Here is a 20,697-nt window from a genome sequence, read left to right as displayed (position 1 = left end):
GACAAGGAGATGCAGGCTTGATTACAACTCAGTAATTCTCAACACTGGTTGCACATTACAATCATCTTGTGAGATTTTTTTTAAGTAATGATGCCCGGCCCCACCACAAATAAAATAACTTCTACAGCATTCTCCCAAGGAACGTCCCCAAGGGCATTTGACTAATGAAAGGTGCAGCTGGGGCTCAAGCCTCACTGCCTCCAAAGCCTTGAACTGCCCTCTGAATTGGATCAACAAATTCTGGGAAATGGCATGGTGGCGAGGGCAGTGGGGAGAGGGTATAAAATACAGAAGAGGGCACAGATGGCACTGTGGCCTGGCGGAGGGGGCACAGGTGACACCACACATGCCTCATCGGACGAGGGGCAAGCTCTTCCCACTGACTCAACTCGGCCCCCTCATAATGCTCCCCCAGGGCAAGAGCTGCATCCCGATCATCCTTCTACGCCCCTGGCACCTAGCAAGCACCAAATAGGATTGACAGGACCACAGCACACGCAGCACTCAGTAATTACCAATGACCTGAAATTCAGGAAGCTAACGGGACACTCACTTTTGTCTCAGGTAATCATCACCATGACCATCAACAACTTGTGAGGGTCTTTCTATCAAAGGAGATCTTATTAGCTGAATACTGAATGGTTTCATTCACCAAGGAATACATGTGTTTCTCTAAATGAATATAAATGTAAAAAGATGCTAGTTACAGATTAAAATCTAAAGCAACAATCTTGTCTAGGAAGCCCTCTCCAAGCCCGTCTCTTCACAGGTAACCTCTGCCTGCGCCCTCTCCCCACTCCCTTCACCCCCATCCGACCATCGCCCCCATGCCACTGTGAGGACCAGCTCAGGTCCCCACCACTCTGCCTGTCCAGGTTTCCACAGGCCCAAATGCATTGTGTTCAACAAGGCACAGTGTCAGCGTCTCTGTTTCCACATGTGTAAAATGGGGATGGGACGGTCCTGCCACTGCAAGGTGCTGTGAGGCTCACATGAGGCAACGTACTAGGAAACACCAGAGCTCACTGCTCTTCACATGCAAAGAACCATCAGCATCGCCATATTAGTAGCTATTACTGCCTCATAATAACATTTTCTTTTAAATCCCAATTACAGTCTGTTGGTCACTGTCTCTGCCTCACAGAAGCGGAGGGCAGACAATCCCCATCAGCTCGAGGTTCCCGTCACCAGGGTTTCCCTTCATGGAAGCTTTGCCACAGGCACTGTGAGTACCACCCACTCCACTCAGCTCCAGTCTCCCAATTCTGTTTACCCAAATCAAAGACTGACTTTAAAAAACGAGAAGCCAGTGGAAAAGCTATCAAGGACATCTTCACAAAATCCAGAGAACACCCGAAAAGCGTTTCCTCCTGAAGCCAGCAGGATGAGTGGAGAGCTGATGTCTCTCGGCCTGTTTCCATCATCACTCCGGAGGGCGGTGCTTCATCGGGAGAGACGCCCACGCCCTGCGTGCATGTGTGTTACAGCAAAAACAAGTATCCTAGCCTAGCCTATCCTATCCTATCCGAGCCAGGGCTCCTCTGACACGTGCCTTTTCATCACACTTGGGCAGCATGGAAGAAAACATCAGTCTGTACACCCTGTGGGCAGGTCCTCGGGGAGACTCTCCGTGGCCTCCCAAGTGCAGCATCAGTGCGCCAGAACCAACCAGGGAGCTGGCCCGACACAGCGGGAGCTTCCATGAAACAGGCTTTACGTCTGCGAGCGCTGCATTTGGGCCTTGGAAATGGCTATGGAACCGGCTCTCACATCTCAAGAAGAAATCTGTTCTTTAAACAAATTTGTTCATTTATGTAAAAAGAAATGTTTTAAACAAAGCCCCCCCCCCAAGATTAGAACACTGGCACTTTAATTTTCTGAGCCTCTAAGGTATCCTGGGAGTTAAATTAGTTTTCTTTCCCTCCTTCTAAATATTTCCTCTTCCAAAAAGCACAAGGAGAATCAGCATTGCAAACGGGAGCAAAGCAGAGGATTCCATGCCAACTTAACTGAATTTTCACTGGACATTCACAAACTGGTATTTTCCTACTCATTCAATGATTCACTCAACAAACCTTTAATAAACCCAGGCAGTCCACCAATTCACACACAGGCCTGGGAACACCTTAATCCATAAACTCCTGGAAATGTTCACTTCTCCCCCAGTCTCCCCACCATCAAAAGCAACTTTTTTTGTGAAAAAACTTGGAACTCCTAGAAAATTTACTGGTTCAAGAGGAGACAAAGAAAAGCTATGAACAATGGGGCACAGCCCAGGAACAGCCAGCCTCACAGTGAGCGGGGCCGGCTAGAAACAGCCAACATCATACAACACCAGCTCCACATCACGTACATGCATAGATGTACTGCTGCATTAAATCCTCACAAGGAAGCAATCAAGTCACAACTGCTAGTCCTCTTGTAAGAATAAGAGCACGGAGGGTAGCTGGCGGATTATATTGCCTGCCATCACGTAACTTGTAATAGTGAAGCCAGGATTTGAACCCAGGTCACCTAACTCCTGAAACCCTATGGCCTGCCAGGTGCCAAACTGACTCAACTTTGACCAAGCTCATTCTCCCTGCTGCCTGATAATTCTTACTTTATTTGTTACCCTGTCTGAAATCCTACAAACATAAAAGAGTCATGAGTTAAGTGACAACCTCTTCTTGAGTGTGACACCCCTGTAAAAATGAAGCCCATTATTATTCATGCAGGGGAGTGAATCAGCGTAATCCATCCACTTCCCATCCAGCCAGCTGCTAGCTGTGAGGTAACAGGAACTTTATCTGGGACTGAGGAAAAGTGGGCAATTTTGGCTGCAGGACACAACCGGGGCTTTGGCGGAAAGCTGTGGAAAGGATACAGATAGCAGAGGCCTGGAAGGGGTATGTGGAAGGAAGTGGCAGATAAAGCAGATGGATTACATATTACGTTGGAGATATGATGTCCCTGATAAAAGTAGGGAAAAAGTGTCAAAATAACATTATAGCGTCCTTAAAAAAAAAAAAAAAAACATAAAAATAAGTGTATACAAAGAATCGTAGTACAGGAAGAAGTGAGGCATTTGTCTCCAGATAGAAGAAGATTATGAATGGTTCCTTCCATATTTCGACAATTTTTAAATAATGAGTATGTACTGCTTCTGAATTAAGGGAAAGAAAATCTCTTTTAATGAAATCAACAAAGAGGGAGAACAAAAGCAGGCATGAGGGTCCCAGGACAAGCCAAGCCCACCTCGAGTCTGTCTAGGAGATGCTGATAAGCAGGTCCATGGGGCTTCATTATGCTTTTCCTTTTACAGTTGTGCATGTTTGGAAATTTCCAAAATTAAATGTAAAAACAAAGGACTTCGTCTGGGGCTGACCCAAAAAACACTGAGGAAACTCCACTACCTGCACCAAGTACCCCACTCCCCAACCCCAGCGCCAGGATGCCCCAAAATGCTGTAAGTGACAGCCACATGTTAACTAGTTAAAGGGTCTTTTATATGGCATTAGGTTAAGCCCTATGAAGCTTTCAATATTCAACCATATATGACCTAGAAAAACAGCCAAGAGTCAAAGATATGTAACAGGCAGACCTGTCCTTAACTCTCCTGGCGGTGTCCTGAGACACTTCTCTGGGCCTAGGTCTGAATCAATAGAAAGTCAGACTGAAAAGCAACCCTCTCTCATACTGTAGCCTCTACCAGAAAAGCTGATGTGAGCACCAAGGAACAGACTTAGGCGTAGTTCACAGGCTATTCAAAAGCTGGTGGCTGTCTAAAACGCTAGGCACACGCGTTTAGAAGCTATACACTGGAAGGAGCACCAGTGAATTCTGCGGTTCACTCCTTCCTTACCTTTCGACAGGTAACAACCTCACTGGGGAGATGGAACCCATGCCCGCCGGACAACGGGTGGCATGTCAGTCACTAGGCGAGGCTGGCACGCTGGTCTGTGATCTGTGACTTGGGGCAGGGCAGGGTGGCCCTTTTAGGGGTCTTCAGTGGTCAGCTAAGGGATTTACACCTTTATTTAGACGCAGATTTTTAAAGCAAAGGAAGAGCATCCACAAAACATGATCTTGGGTGGACTAATCTGGTCTGTCTTGTAAGAAACACTGAGGGGGGAAAAACAGAGCACGAGGACTTCCAACTTCTCAAGGTCCAGCCTTCTCCTTTTCGGTAGCAAATCAATATGCTCGCCTTACGGCACAATATTTTAATCCATCTCATAGAACACCTTTGCGTAAACACATGCTGTGACCTTTCCTGTTGATCTATCTGTTCCCCGGTCCCTGTTTTATTTGCAATGAGCCCTGACACATACATAAAACACACACCCGTAGTTACCATGGGGATTATCTACGCCGTTCATGTCACGCACCAGTAATTCCCACCAGGAAATGCCACATTTTATGGCAGGTCTTCCTGCCGCACTCACAACCACACTTTTTCACTGGTGGCCAGAATTTCAGACACTCACTCCAGAAGGAGCACACTTTTAATCTGACTTCTAATCTCAAAAGAATGTCACAGCCTCTTGGCCTGGCTGACCACCTTGCCTGTCTTCAGTCTTCAACAAGTACTGGTTGTACTTTTCAAATGACGAGGCCTTCTCTTTATGTGGAGCGGACGTGCTAGTGGGCACTGAGGGAATAGCCTCTAGCAGAGAGGAGAATGCGATTCAATTTACCTGCAATTCCTTTCAGGTATCTGGAAACAAATGGCCAATTGTCCGCATGCTCGCCTGAACGATCAAAGACCGGGAGAAAATAGTGCCCATGGACCAGGAGGAAGCCAGCTCCATTCCTTCCCACCGCATGAGAGTGCCAGAGGGGGTGAAGGGTGGAGCGGCCCTTTCAGCACACTACGTGGTCCGTATTTTATCCTCCATCACTGGCAGTGCCACCTGCACTGCTTTCATCAAAGGCGCCAGACCAACACGATGACCACACACTGTCACTCTGGAGTGTCACCCCAACTTGACCCTGGAGTCAGCCCCTCAATATGCCAACGTTCAACTCAAATGTTCCAGACCGTGTATAATCAAAATTCTTCCTTTTTTGGTTACGGCTTTGTGACAGTCAGACTCTACATTTCACAGAATCAGGAGAAAAGGAGAGCACAGCTTACATCTATTGTTTGTTTGTTTTTTGAGACAGAGTCTCACTCTGTCGCCCAGGCTGGCGTGCAGGGGCACTATCTCACCTCACTGAAGCCTCCACCTCCTGGGTTCAAGCAATCCTCCCATCTCAGCCTTCTGAGTAGCTGGGACTACAGGTGCGCATCACCACATCCAGTTAATGTTTGTATTTTTAGTAGAGATGGGGTTTCACCATGTTGGTCAAGCTGGTCTTGAATGACCCCAAGTGATCCACCCACCTCAGCCTCACAAAGTCCTGGGATTACAGGTGTGAGCGACCATGCACAGCCACTTCTATTGTTTTTTAACGCGTTCTTAAAGGTTGAAAAGAGACATTTTAACATATGCCCCAAATAATATTCTCTACAGTCCCCATGGCCACAGAAAAACCTACTGTAAGGACCTCTTGCCTGTTAAAACTTCACTGACATGCCAGTCATCTGAGACCCAGGACCACATTTTCCTATACAAACAACATGACAAAGCTGCAGTTAAGTTCCAAGGCAGCTCACAAAAAGCCATTTAACCCACCTCGCTCCTAAAGTAGGACTGGGCACTCCGGAGCCACCCACCAGCCAGCAGGGCCAGTGATGGCTCAAGGCTGCAAGGGTAAATGGGTCCTGTTGGGCTGGGACCCTGCAGAAGGTTTAAAATCAGGGACAAATGTAGAAAAAAAAGGAGCAAAATAATTTCTTATAAAAATAGACAGCAGATGGAAACCACTTTTCAACTCCCCCTTCCAAGGAGTAAAGAAAGCTGACCTGTGTTGGGCTCGCTGGATGAGGCAAGCAGCCATGCTGGGGAAGCTCACATGACAACCAACTGCAGGTGGCTTTTGGGAGACGCAGGCAGCTGCTAGTAACCGCGAGTGGCCTCTCAGAGCTGACAGCAGCCTCCACGTCAGCCAAAAAGAGGCCATGAATCAGTCCTACAACTAGAGAATATGAATTCAGCCAACAACCTGAGGGAATGTGGAAGAGGACACTTCTCTAGTCAAGCCTCCAGATGAAAACCAAGCCCAGGCCAGCATCCAGACTGTGGCCCGGTGAGACCCCAAGCACAGGCCCCAGCTAAGCCCTGACTCCTGTTCTGATTCCTGGCCCACAGAAACATTGAGAAAATAAGATGTGTGCTGTTTTAAGCCAGAGAAATAGATGACTAACCATGGTCCAAACACTCTCGTGTGATAATGAGTGAACGGGCGTTCATTTGCTCACTGAATCCTTGTGGGTCTAAGAACAAGAGCAGCAACTTTCTTTAATACATTGCTTCAGTGGTGGGGATAACCACAACTTTGCCTGAAACTATTTCATTTAACGGAGGCTGAATGATTTGAAAGCAATTTCCTCCTCCTGGAAAAATGCCATATATTAAATAGCTGTTACTTCATTTTTTAAAAATTGGGTGATCTTCCTTGGGCCATGGTTGTAGGGAGTTATGGGAGCTATAAAGATGAGATCATACATCGTCCCTGCCCTCAGAGTGCACAGTATGGGAAGAGAGAAGCAAGCAAGTAACTGTTCACAATGATCCATCCATGCAGCAACTACCTATTATTCCCCTACTATGTGCCCTCTCTCCTTGCAGAGGCTGAGGAAGCGCAGGGAACAGAACAGAAGAGAGAAGACAGAATGTGATAAACCAAACAACAAGTGTGGCCAAGACCGAAAGGCCTCTAGGAGATGTGGCATCTATGTTACCACCTGGCCTGATTCTCTTCGACAGGAAAAGGTGACATCATGGCAGTGCCCAGTAAGCCATAAATTCCCCCGATTCAGACAGGGTTCAGGACTTGTGCCCCAACACCACCCAAGGGCTTCCCCTCACACCTTGATAATGCACTGCCCAGCCTAAGAAGCGGAAGACTGACTTAGGCTATTCACTCAGATGTCAACGCCCAGCCCCAGTGTCAGGTAACACCGGAAGGTGTTCTAAAATAGTCTGTCAAGACAGCAGAAACACATCTGACTGGGGCGGTGGAGGGGGGAAGAACGCAGAATGAACTCACTCTAATTCAAGTCATTCTACTAATTAAGCACCTAAACAGGGAAGGAAAGAAAAGGATGCTCAAGGCTCACACACCCCAACACACAGTGGCTTCTGGCCTGTGCAGAACGTCCTCCCACTTCCCTGCTGGCCGGCAGCTAATTTTACCCACTGTCTTTGGGAAGGTGCACCTGGTAATTCTGCACCTTTGTTTCTGACACTGACAAGGCTGTAGCAGCCTCATAAACAAGGTGCTTACTTATAGCCTAATCCTCCCCCAGAGCTTGAAGCTTATGGGCAGCCCCCCCTTCCTCCCCAATTCTTATTTCAAGGCAGGCTGCTCAAAGTTGCTTACATGTGGCAAAGGTCACTGGCTATATCCCCCAGAAGTCCTTCTGATTAAGATCTCAGTGTGGGCTGCTGAGCCTGGGTATGTCTGCATTCCTAATATAGCCATAGTCTCAGAATTAACTATATGAATGGCCTCAAATGACTGTAAGAATGTGAGAGAGTGGGAGACAAGTCAGGTGAGGGTCATTACACACACACACACACACTGTCCCTCAACTGAAGAGTTTTGTTCTATTTTTTGTAATAAAATAGCAATGATAATGATGACGCCTCCATACTCAGTAAACATTTTTAGTTTAATGGAGAAATGGCCAGAGCAATTAGTTTAAAGTATTTTATAGCGGAACTCTTTTTCCCAAATGTTGGGAACAGGCCCCCAAATCTGGCCATAAACCAAATCTCTGCAGCACTGTGCTATGTTTGTGATGGCCATGATGCCCACGTTGAAGGTCGTTGGTTTACTGGAATGAGGGCAAGGAACACCTGGCCCACCCAGGACGGAAAACTCCTTAAAGGTGCTCCTAAACCACAAACATTATCATGCATGATCTGTGCCTTAAGGACACGCTCCTGCTGCAGATAACTAGCCAGACCCATCCCTCTATTTCCCGTAAGGAATGCTTTTAGTTAATCTATAATCTTAAAAAACAATGCTTATCACTGGCTTGCTGTCAATAAATATGTGGGTAAATCTCTGTTTGGGGCTCTCAGCTCTGAAGGCTGTCAGCCCTGATTTCCCGCTCCACGCTCTGTATTTCCGTGTGTGTTTCTTTAATTCCTCTAGCGCTGCTGGGTTAGGGTCTCCAACCGAGCTTGGTCTTGGCACCCAAACTACATCCTACGCCAAACCCAAATAGAAAAATCAGACAAAAATGAAGCTACTCGTATTTAAAGAAAGATAGGGGACACAGAGCCTCACTGGAAAGCCTTGAGTGCCCCCCTGCCCCACTTGGCTCCTATGCCCACTTGGAATTAACTCTTAAGCTGCAAGGAACAGCCTGAAACACCACTGCCCTAGAGCAGACGGTTACAGCCCCTGAACCAAGAACAAGTTACAGCAGAATTCCTAAGTACAAGGGAGAGAAGTAAGGAGACGAGTCAGAAGAAGGGGCGCAAGATGAAAAGTTCTGGGGTAGGAAGAGAACTGGAAGCAGCCCTTGACCTTGAGAATTGCAAAGGCTCCAGGAGTCACAGAGAGAAACACAGCAGGACACAGCACAGCCGCTGTGCTGCACGCCAGTGCCCAGGAGCTGGGTGGCACACAGAGCACGAGACATAGCGCCCAATGTCCGCACCAGGAATGACGTGGGACAGCTCCAGGCTGATCCTTCCCCAGAGCCTGCCCTGGTGACCAGGCCTCAGGGACGGAAGGCCTGGCCAGCCACAGGATATCAAGAGTTCTGTTTGAAGGAAATGCAGGAATTTAAGGAACACACTGAAGTGAAAAGACAAGCTTGTTTTCTGCTGGGTCAATGGGTCTGGACAGCTAGCCACATGAGTCTGAAAAAATTACAGCAGTCGGGAATCTAAAAAAGAAGACAACTGGGGGTTTTAGTTGACAGTTAACTTAAAAAGTCAACAGACAACTAGCAGTCTAAATGAAGAACATATTCTAGCACAAAACAGAATAACATATTCTAGCATGCTGCTGTCATGCTGACAGGTAGACTGTACCTGGAATAGGACGTGAAGCCTCAACACCTTCTTACCAGGGGACAGCCTCGATCGTGCAGCAAAGAAGTGTCAGGAGGGATACAAGGAAGGTTTCCGAATCCTGAAAGGCAAAGAGGAGCCATCAGATATGTTCAGTTTCGACCCCAGAATCTCCAAGTCTGTGGCTGGTACAGTGAAAACGGATTCAGCTCAGCCCTGCAGTGGGAAACACATGCCACCTTCACAGCAACTGAAGACAGGGTTGACGGCAAAGGGGACCACCATGGGGCGTCATCAGGGGAATTCAGGGAGAAGACGGGAAGCCAGACTAGATGCCCTCCACACCAGAGATTCCACTGCTGTGCCTCTGAAATCGACTCTCATATTTCAAAGACGAAGATATAAAACATCACACTGGCAATTTCCACAAATCTAGGGCACAGTCGTAGGCATGCAAAAGCTCTGAGGCCCCGGTTAGGGGCCAAAAAGGGGAGCGAGTCCGCTCCTGACACTGGTATTGACCAGCAAGGTCAGCAGGGGCAGAAAACATTAGCTGGTGTCTTCTGAAAACACCTGGACTCCGATTCGTACAATCGAGCATTTGGTGACGGAGTTCTATGGGTACTATTAACAGCTGCCACGGCAGCACGGAGCACACGCCTGCCCATAACACCAAGAGTCTCAGCATGGGCAGAAGGTTATCCTAAATATGGGATGCAGGACCTTGTTGCCTTGGAATGGAATCGTGCTGGCCAGTGACTGGGAGTACCTGATGTGAACGCAGCCTGAGGACACGCTAGGAAGAACCTCGTAGATGCATGGCATATAAAGTCCTTTGTTTTCTAAATCTTACCATTTACACTCTGCACAGAATCTTGCACTCGCCCGGGAGCTGAAGAGGTTTAATTAAGCTGTCTGAAACATGATTTGCACCTAATGTGAACCCAGACAAGATTATCATTACACAAAAAATGCACATAAACATGCTCATCAACAGCTAGAGTTTTATAACTTAGACGGCAGCAAACCAGACTGCCCACAATTGGAATCTTACTCTATTCCCACCTGCGTCATCTTTCATACATTGATATTTCATCCTACATTGATATTTCATTGCTTTTCACTTTCTATGTTTAAAATGTCAAACCTACAGAAGTTGAATGCTTACTCTTTATCTACACTTCCCAATGTTTAACATTTTGCCATATTTGCTTTATCCCTCTTTAGACAAATATATGCTTTCCTTATGACCATTGTGATAAGCAAGCTATAGCCATCATGACAACTACCTCTAAATATGTCAGTAAGTAATTGCTAAGAATTACGTTGTGTTACCAAACTGTAATGCCATGATCACACCAGTGGAACTGAACATTAATTCAATAGTATTTAAAACACAGTCCACAGGATTAAAAAAATGTGGTACATATACACCACGGAATAGTATGCAGCCATAAAAAAGGATGAGTTCATGTCCTTTGTAGGGACATGGATGAAGCTGGAAACCATCATTCTGAGCAAACTATCGCAAGGACAGGAAACCAAACACCGTATGTTCTCACTCATAGGTGGGAATTGAACAATGAGAACACATGGACACAGGGTGGGGAACATCACACACCGGGGCCTGTCGTGAGGTCAGGGGAGAGGGGAGGGATGGCATTAGGAGATATACCTAATGTAAATGACGAGTTGATGGGTGCAGCACACCAACATGGCACATGTATACGTATGTAACAAACCTGCACGTTGTGCACATGTACCCTAGAACATAAAGTATAATAAAAAAAAGAAAAAAGACACAGTCCATAATCAAGTGTCCCTAATTGTCAGTTACTGCTCTTTCTTGATGCTCTACCATGTACCATGAGAGCACCAAGAACAATGAAGGTTGATAAAGTCAGGCTCACAGCCCACTAGGGACACAGCATACTGGTGCCCCACTGCAGGGTGGGTGCCAAGGGGCCATGATTGGGATTTGTAGTTTAAAAAGTTAACTCTGGAAAAAAAGGGGCAGAATCTAGAAGGGAAACAACTGACAACATTTGCTGCGAGTGATAAAATTTGAGAGCGTTCAAGAAAAAAATGGGAATTTCAGAAAACTTGTATTCGTCATCAAGATGTGGACAGCTCCCTAAAAGTTGAATTTTCCCATGACACTGGGGGTGATGTCAACAAATGTGATATTTTAAAAATATATGATGAAATGTGCCAGCATTTGGAAGACCTACATGATTCAGTAAAACAGTAATTCAGTAAAACAGAATCATCAATGTGTAGACTGATTCGAAGTGCAAGATAGACCCATCATTTTAGAGCAAAGAGCTTACTGAGATGGCTTCAGATTCCACAATGGAACCCACTATTGCCTGTGGAGTTTTAATGTAGTATCAAGAAAGAATATCTACAATTACCTGAAAAGGCCACTAAAGTGTTCCTCCTTTTCTAGGTACATCCCTGTGAAGCCATATTTTCCTTATATACTTCAACTAAAACAACACGTCCAAACTGACTGAATGCAGAAGCACATATATGAATCCAGCTACCATAAGCTAAACATTAAAGAGGGTTGTAAATATGTAAAACAATACCACTCTTCTCACTGAATTTTTTTTGTTCTGGCAAATAGTTACTTTTCATAAAAATGTTACTTACAGTAACACAAAACAGGTTAATCCTTGTTATTTTAGGTAGATTAAAACATTTATTTCAAGTCGTTCTAAATTTTAATTTCCTTTTTTTGTTTTGTTTTGTTTTCAAGACAGGGTCTCACTCTGTCACCCAGGTGACAGAATGCAGTGGCACAATCTTGGCTCATTGCTGCCTCGACCTCCCTGGACTCAAGTGATTCTCCCACGTCAGCCTCCCAAGTAGCTGGGATTACAGGTGCACACCACCACACCTGGCTAATTTTTTGTATTTTTTGTAGAAACGGGGTTTCACCACATCGCCCAGGTTGGTCTCAAAATTTCTCAGCTCAAGCAATCCACCTGCCTCAGTCTCCCAAAGTGCTGGGATTATAGGGGTATGCCACTGCACCCAGACTACATTTTATTTCCAATTCATAAGTGTTGATAGACACAACCCACATAAGCAAAGCTTCTTGGAGTCCTCAATACTCTTTAAGGGTGTCAGAGAGGTTTCAGACCCAACAGTTTGAGAACCACTGCTTGAAGGGTTGCCCTGTGAAATGAACACAGCCAAGTTTAATATACACTCAACAGGAGGAATGCTGCTGTCCTGCTTGGGCATGAATTCAGCAGCCTGCCGCAGTGACGCTTGCTCTAGTCGCAGTCTCCTGTCGTGGTATAAAAGCAGTTAATGCTAAACTTAAAAGTCTAAAGAAAGGCATGCCATATGTTAAGCCAGGATGAACTCATCAGGATTAATGGGACTGGAATGCATAGCAAATAAATTCATTAGCACCACTTCTCTTTAATCCAAAAATGTTCCAACCAATTTATTGTAATTTTTGAGATTTGAAAATTCCTTTGTTAAAAGCAGAGTAACGCAATGCTACGCCTCAGACGTAAAGAGCTCAATTCCATTTGTTTCATAAATATAGCAAGCAGCATTCCAACACTACCCTTGATGGGCTTCCAGGAGTACATGCGGACTGTAAAAGTGTGATTGTGACACCATGTGGCTATATTGTAATACAGTCATGTGTCATGACTTAATGACAGGAATGTGCTCTGAGAAATGCGTCTTCAGGCGATTTCATCCTTGTGTGAACATCCTGGAGTGTACTTAGAGTGTACTGACAGAAACCTAGGTGGGATAGCCTATTGCATACCTAGGCTGCATGGGATGGCCTTGGCTTCTAGGCTACAAACCTGTACAGCATGTTACTGTACTGAATACTGTAGGCAACAGTCACACAATGGTAAGTATCTGTGAACGAAAACATAGAAAAGGTACAGCGAGAATAAGATACAAAAGATAAAAATTGGTACCTCCTTATAGGGCACTTACCATGAACAAAGGCTGCAGGACTGGAAGTTGCCCTCAGTGTCAATGAGTGAGGGGGAGTGAACGCGAGTGGGGGAGTGAATCCGAGTGGGGGTAGTGAACGTGAGTGAGGGGGGCGAGAACGTGAGGGGGAATGAATGTGAGTGATGTGAGTGAGGGGGGAGTGAATGTGAGTCGGGGAGTGAACGTGAGGGGGAGTGAACGCGAGTGGGGGGGAGTGCACGCAAGTGGGGGGAAGTGAACGCGAGTAGGGGGGTGAACGCGAGTGGGGGGCGTGAACGCGAGTGGGGGGAGTGAACGCGAATGGGGGAGTGAATGTGAGTGGGGGACGAGAACGTGAGGGGGAGTGAGCGTGAATGAGGGGAGAGTGAATGTGAGTGGGGGGAGTGAACGTGAGGGGGAGTGAATGCGAGTGGGAGTGAACGCAAGTGGGGGGGAGCGAACGTGAGTGGGGGGAGTGAACGCGAGTGCGGGGGTGAACACAAGTGCGGGGAGTGAACGCAAGTGGGGGGAGTGAACGTGAGTGGGGGCGAGAACATGAGTGAGGGGGAGTGAGCGTGAATGAGGGGGGAGTGAATGTGAGTGACGTGAGTGAGGGGGGAGTGAACATGGGGAGTGAACGCGAGTGGGAGTGAACGCAAGTGGGGGGGAGTGAACGCGAGGTGGGCGGAGTGAACGCGAGTGGGGGGGAGTGAACGCGAGTGGGGGGGAGTGAACGCGAGTGGGGGGGAGTGAACGCGAGTGGGGGGGAGTGAACGCGAGGTGGGGGGAGTGAACGCGAGTGGGGGGGAGTGAACGCGAGTGGGGGGGAGTGAACGCGAGTGGGGGGGAGTGAACGCGAGTGGGGGGGAGTGAACGCGAGGTGGGGGGAGTGAACGCGAGTGGGGGGGAGTGAACGCGAGTGGGGGGGAGTGAACGCGAGTCGGGGGGAGTGAACGTGAATGAGTGGGGAGTGAACGTGAGTGACGGGAGTGAACGTGAGTGGGGGGAGTGAATGTGAGTGGGGGGGAGCGAATGTGAGTGACAGAGGAGTGAATGTGAAGGCCTGGGACATGACTGCACACTGCTGGAGACTTCAGGAACACTGTACACTGAAGCTACACTAAATGTGTAAAAAATATTTTTCCTTCTTCAGTCATAAATTAAGTTTAGCTTACTGCAACGTTTTTACTTCATGAACTTTTCTGTAACTCTTTTACTTTTTCGTAATAACACAGCTTAAAACACAAACATTATACAAAATACAAAAATATTTTATGTCCTTATTCTATAAGCCTTTTCTATTTTGAATTTTTTTTTTACTTTTTCAACTGTTTTGTTAAAAACCAAGATAAAGACATACACATTAGCCTGGGCCTACACAGAGCCAGGATGATCAATGTCACCGTCTTCCACCTCTGCGTCTTGTCCCACTGGAAGGTCTTCAGGGGCAGGAACACACAGGGAGCTGTGATCTCCTGTGATAACAATGCCTTCTTCTGAAATACTTCCTGAAATAACTGCCTGAGGCGACTTTACAGTTAACTTTTCTTGTAAGTAGGACTACACTCTAAAATAACGATAAAAACTATAATAGAGTAAATACATAACCCGGTAACACAGTCATTTATTATCAAGTATTATCTACTGTACCTAATTGCATGTGCTATACTTTTAGATGGCTGGCAATGCAGTACGTCTGTTAACCCCAGCACCACCCAAAACACGTGAGTAACACGTAGCAGGACAATGTCACAAAGGATCAATAAGCAACAGGAATTTCTCCGATCTATTATAATCTTATGGAACTACTATCATAGATGAGGTCTATAATAAACCAAAACATCATTACAGGGCTCATGGCTGTATATTTATAGTGGACACCTGGCAGGCCAAGAGAAAATCCGTGTATAAAATAACCCCAAAATATCAGAAAACATATCCCACTGAACGATTCATAAATCAAAAGGAGTCAGGTCTTTCCACTAAGTCCAGTGATAAGAACCACTAAAAAAAAACTTTAAATTTATTAAACGTAATGCCCAACTTTTTGGCAACTTACATAGCAGCTTCGCCTGTTCTTATTCTATTCTTCACTCAACAGTTATGTACTGAGTGCCAGGTACAGTTCCAGAAACTGGGGATGCAGCAATGAACTAAGTAGACCAAAATCCCCATCTTTGTGGAGTTAATGTTCTATTAATGGGAATGCCTCTTCAAAAAATAAGAACGGAGCAAACCCTAATGAAGGCAGCACACTTCTCATCTCCTGAAGTAACTGCATGAAACAAGGAGAAACAGAATGAGCCCCAACTACACGTGCACGTGCTCCTTCCCAGCAGGAGGTCGATGTCACCATTATTGGTGACGCTGAGGGGGTGTCAAGAATGAAGCTACAAGGGACCACAGTTCAAGGCAGTGGGGAGACCTCTGTGAAGTCAACCAACAGCTACAACCAATAGCTCTGGTGAGAGCCGAGCCCTTTGGGATGGCCAGATTCCTGTGGAACAGCCCAGGTAGCTGCCAAGGGGATAGGTCGGGGGTGTCAGAGTCTTGGAAAAAGAGGGGGTTTCTAGTTTGAAAAGGCAAACTACAATTAGTTCAATTTTTCCTTTGACATAAATATTGCCTTGAAATGTCCATGAGTTTTTTGTTAAAAGCACTGCGCTGAGACTGAAATAACTTGACTGTTCAAAGAGAGTGATGGAGGACAGAAATCAAAACCTAATGTGCACAGTACAGACGTCAGCATCCCTGGAACCACAAGGGCAGGCCCCAGGCATCACCGAAGAATCCAGAACTGCCCTCTGAGGCTCTCGTGGTCTGAGGCCCTTCCGCCCCTTCTGTGATGGGCCCCACACATGGCACCACCGGACTGTGTCAACAGGTGACCATCCTAGCAGCTGTTCTGCAGACACACTGAGAGCTGCGATTCCCAAAGGGTTTTCTGGACCACAGAAACGGGGGCATCCCCTCTGTCCTTGAGCCTTCGGTCCTGAAAGTCCAAATCTTAGATTTATCTCTTGTTAACTGCAGCAATACAGAGTCATGGCAAGGGGCACAAATGAATGGTACTACAAACCAAAACTGTCAAGTATCACGTTCCCCTGCGTTCCTGACTTCCGTAGTTCCATCCCAGCATAGCACAGTCTCAGCCTGCCAGTTTCCCAGTGATCACGCCCTGTCCTTTACCTGACGACAGTGAATGTTCCAGCTGTTACTCAACAGTTCCCAGGCTAACTCACAGAATGGATTCGTCTCCACGTGAGAATGTCAATAGTTCTTCCCCTACTTTCTTTAAGATTATTTCATTTTATATTTCACACTGACAGACAAAACTGTGTATATTTACTATGTACAACATGATATTGTAAAGTGTATACACAGGTTGGGTGTCTCTAATCCAAAAATCCAAAATCCGAAATGTTCCAAAATCTGAAACTTTGAGCACCAACATGATGCTCAAAGGAAATGCTCACTAGAGCATTTCTAGTTTCAGATTTTTTTTTTTTTTTTGGATTAAGAACGCCCAACTGGTAAATATAATGCAAATAGTTCAATCTGAAAAAAAATCCCGAATCTGAAACGCTTCTGGTTCCAAGCATTTTGGATAAGGCATCCTCAACCTGCACACTGTGAAATGACTGAACCTGGCTAACTAACATATGCATTACCTCACACGGTTATCATTGCTGTGGCATTCTCCTAATTTCTAATGTCTGTCCTGGTTCCACTGTTATTTGGAACCTATAGCAGTTCCTGTCCACTCCCTGAGGCAGCAACAAAATTTACATGCAAAAGCTGTTGGAAAGACCACACAATCTATATAATATTTGTGGTTCTACAATACTTACTAGGGGATGGGAGATGACAAACTCTAAAGGAAATGTGGTCAAGAAAGAAACAGCAAGATATTTATCCTACCTCCAGCCCTTCAATAATTAAAACTACTCCAGCTCATTTTGCACCCAGGAAAAGACCGTTTGGCTCAAAATTGCATGATTCATTCTTCCTTTGAAATGCAAAATACTTTGAGAAAAGGCTACAAACGCCTTCTGAGCTGTGCACTGCAAAAGGCTAGAGAAAGCCATTCTAACCTACTGGTGTAAATCTAATGATGGCTCCAAAAGGGGCAATGAGAGAGACTGGGAAGACAGATTTGGGGGCTGCAGTGCAGTGGCTCTCAACCGGGGGTGACTCTGTTCCCTGGAGGACATCTGACAATGTCTGGAGACATTTTACATTGTCACAATTGAAGGATGGTGGTCGACTAGCAGGCAGAGGCTAAGGATACAGCTAAATCCGACCACGCACAGGGCAGTTCCCTCAACAAAGAATGATCCATGATGTACCAAGGCAGAGAAAGCCCGCCTTACCGTGTGCCACGGTGGATGGCAAAGTGCTCTACAAATTTACTTGAGTGGGTTTTTTAATGTTTCACTATTTAAATTATAATATTAAAAATTACAAATATTGTTTGCAAAATAGGCACAAACATATTCACAGGAAAACAAAACTTTGTCATCACACCCCGGGAGAACCCTTGATGTACCTGAACCAGATAGTGAATAGCTAAGAAGAAGCAGGGGAAGAACAGCAGTAAAGGATGAAAAGATGCAGGAGACCAAGACAAGTTTCCCATTGGAATGAATCCAGGCTCTGGTTTCTAAGAGTGAATCTGACAGCCTGTACAATGGCTGGGGATGCCTTCGCCCTGCAGGCAGCATGGAGAAGATAGGCAGCTTGAAGAGACCGGACTGCCAGCACTACTCTGTGCTCTCATGGGTCTCCCAGCACGGGCAGGGATACCCATCCCCACTTTATGGATGAGATGCTGATGCTCAGGAAAGGTAGCTCAACTCTGAAACTAAGGCACCACTGCCAATTTATTAACAAGTCCTCCTGTCCAGAAAAAGACAGGGTTTTGGTGCTCCTGGGGGAAGGCAATCTTTAGCTGGTGAGAGGCAGTTTTCACCATGGCGAGGGCAGCTTCTCTACAAGTGATGCTCTGCCGGCCAATGAGAATTTAAAAACACCAAGTCCTAAGCTGGAAGAGCTGGAAGGACCACATAGTCACCGAATGCAGGAGTCCTCTCAAGACAGTAAAAGGAAAACCATGACTAACACAGGAAAATAGTGGGGAGAAAGAGGAAGGGAGGACAAGGGCTGGAGGAAGGGGTGGTCTGGAAGAATACACTGATTTTCCACTCGGTCATTTCCCGCCTTCCATTTGACATGCTCTCACCAACTATCCTGCACAGCTCACCTCTGGCTCAGGCAACAGTAAATGCACCCGTGAAGTCAGTTACAGGCCCACTGACAATAATAACAACAAAGGCTAACACTGCTACTAAGTGCCTGCGATGCACCAGTGCCCTCTCCTCAGGCACGTCTTCTTAAATGAGTATGTAATCTCATTTAATACTCAAGCCAAGCCTTTGAAGGTTATACAGCTGTTACACTTGCTTCACATGTGAAAAAACCAGCTGCATAAAGTAGGTTCTGTGAAGTGGAATCTCAGCTCAAACCTCAGGGTGTGCATCTAACTAAATCCACGATGCTCCATTATTTTCAATACTACTGAAACTCTATGCCAGACTTATAATAGCTCCCCTAGGGCAACAGCCATAATGAAATTACAGTACAAGTTTAATTAGATGCACGGACGATCCTCCCACTTAGCAAATGCAGTCAGAGGCAATGGGATGAGGAGGCCCAAGTCTTGAAGAAGACATTGATATCAATCCCAGCTCAACCACAGACTAGCTGAATAAGCCTGGACAAATTATTCTGAATCTCAATATCCTGCCTTCTTCAATGCAGAAACGACTGCTAAGCTCAAACAATTATTTAAGAAAATAAATAGAGATTATGTATATAAATATATTAAGCACTTTTCAAAATAAATACATTCTTAGATAATTTCTTTGAATAAATGACATGCTTCCAGAAATACTTTCGCTTCATTACATTCTGTTCTTCAACTGCACTGGCTTGTAGCTGGCATTCTGAAATTTCTCTGCCAAATAGCTAATAAACTACACAAAGAGATAAACGCAGCCAGGGGGAGCTGCTATTTAAAGAAATCCTCTAGTTTAAGTGAAGAATTGTTTGATGTGTGAATAATCAGCTCTTAATTAATGGTTTGTCAATATTTTTAAAGAATTATCTCATTAATGAGCTGCCTGGGTAGACTGTGGCATCCATCCTGAATTAGGATATTTGATGTTTCTGTCTGCCAGTGACTTAATCCGAAAGAGTACAAAATACAGACCTTGCCAGTGAGGAGGTGACTATGTTACTGAGAAGGGAAGAGAGCTGCTCATGGAGATGCATGAGTACAGTACAAACGCAGCGGGGTAATCTCAAGATGGCCAGCAGAGAGAGAAAGGAGGCCTGGGGAGACTTCAGGGCAGAGCCAACAGACCCAGCAGGCATTCCCAGAACAGGGCCTGGAGGAACACAAAGGGTTCAGGGAGTGCCAGGGCATTGGCCTCCCAAGAGGTGGGGCAGAGGGGGCCTCCTGTCGATGATCTAGGTCCACCTTCTCCAGGATCTCTTCTAGGTCTATGAAGGTCTTCCCTAAACACACTTACACACTTTGGCCCACACTTGTACACTCTCCCGTGACTCAGTAAATCCGATCCACAGTCCTTTATACTCAGGATCCCTTTCTGCCATCTGCCAGGGCACAGGTGGATCTCAGACCACTACAAAAAAAAAGCCTCTGTGCACCTACTTACGCCCTGGAGAAAGGCCTGGGAAAGACAGTGTCCTTCAAACATGCCTGGTGGGCTCCTCTAGGATGCAGACAGTAGCCCACCTTACCATTTTCCTGCTCCCAGTTCTTGGGCAGCCTCTTCAAGCTATCCCCACCCTGCTCCTCTTATCCAAAGCTTCCTAACACAGCAGCATCTGTACAGAGAAGGGATCCTGAGGTTCTGGGCCAAGGAACCATCACCCTGTCTAGACTCTCACACCTCTCAAAAGGCGGTGTGTTCAATCATTGTTAACCCACCTCTTTGCTGAGTCAAAGCCAAAGTTATTTATCCTTTCTGGGGCCTAAGAGATGGTGTGGACTGTTTCACCAAAACCCAAGTAAAGGAGGGCAGCAGCGCTGGATGTGTAATAACATAAATGTAGTTAATGTGGTTGAACTACACACTTAAACACGGCTAAGATGGTTAGTTTGGTTACGTGTATTCTCCCACAATTAAAAAATACTTACAATTCAAAATGCAAAAACAAAACAACTAAGAAGATTCCTCAAAAAGTGCACAGAGGTACAATACAGCAATTCCATTAAGGTCAATGCTCAAGATAAAGGAAAGCAAGTGTCCACACAAAAATGTACACCAATGTTCACAGTAGCATTATTCATAATAGCCAAAAAGCAGACACAACCCAAACGCCCATCGACTGCTGAATGGATACACAAAATGTGGCACATCCAGACAAAGGAATAGTATTCGGCCATAAACAGCAATGACATTCTGACACACGCTGCAACACGGATGAACCCTGAAAACACGATGCTGAGTGAAAGGAGCCAGGCATAAAGGGTCACAGTCCGTGTCGTGTCCAGGATGGAGATAAAAAGGAGTTCGGTGGTTGTGTAGGGCTCGGC

General features: G+C 46.0%; 1 protein-coding gene across 1 annotated transcript in view; it reads right to left on the bottom strand.

Annotated features, from left to right (window-relative positions):
* Positions 1-20,697, bottom strand: part of SLC7A1 (solute carrier family 7 member 1) — an 87,110-nt gene that overhangs the window by 37,256 nt on the left and 29,157 nt on the right. Inside the window, exon 2 of the mRNA XM_010367089.2 lies at positions 9,141-9,240. The gene's annotated coding sequence lies outside the window, so the exon portion shown is untranslated. The remainder of the gene's footprint in view (positions 1-9,140; positions 9,241-20,697) is intronic.

The sequence above is a fragment of the Rhinopithecus roxellana genome, chromosome 18 (assembly GCF_007565055.1).
Source record: "Rhinopithecus roxellana isolate Shanxi Qingling chromosome 18, ASM756505v1, whole genome shotgun sequence".
Taxonomy (NCBI): Eukaryota; Metazoa; Chordata; class Mammalia; order Primates; family Cercopithecidae; genus Rhinopithecus; species Rhinopithecus roxellana.
This window is presented reverse-complemented; position numbering and strand designations above follow the sequence as displayed.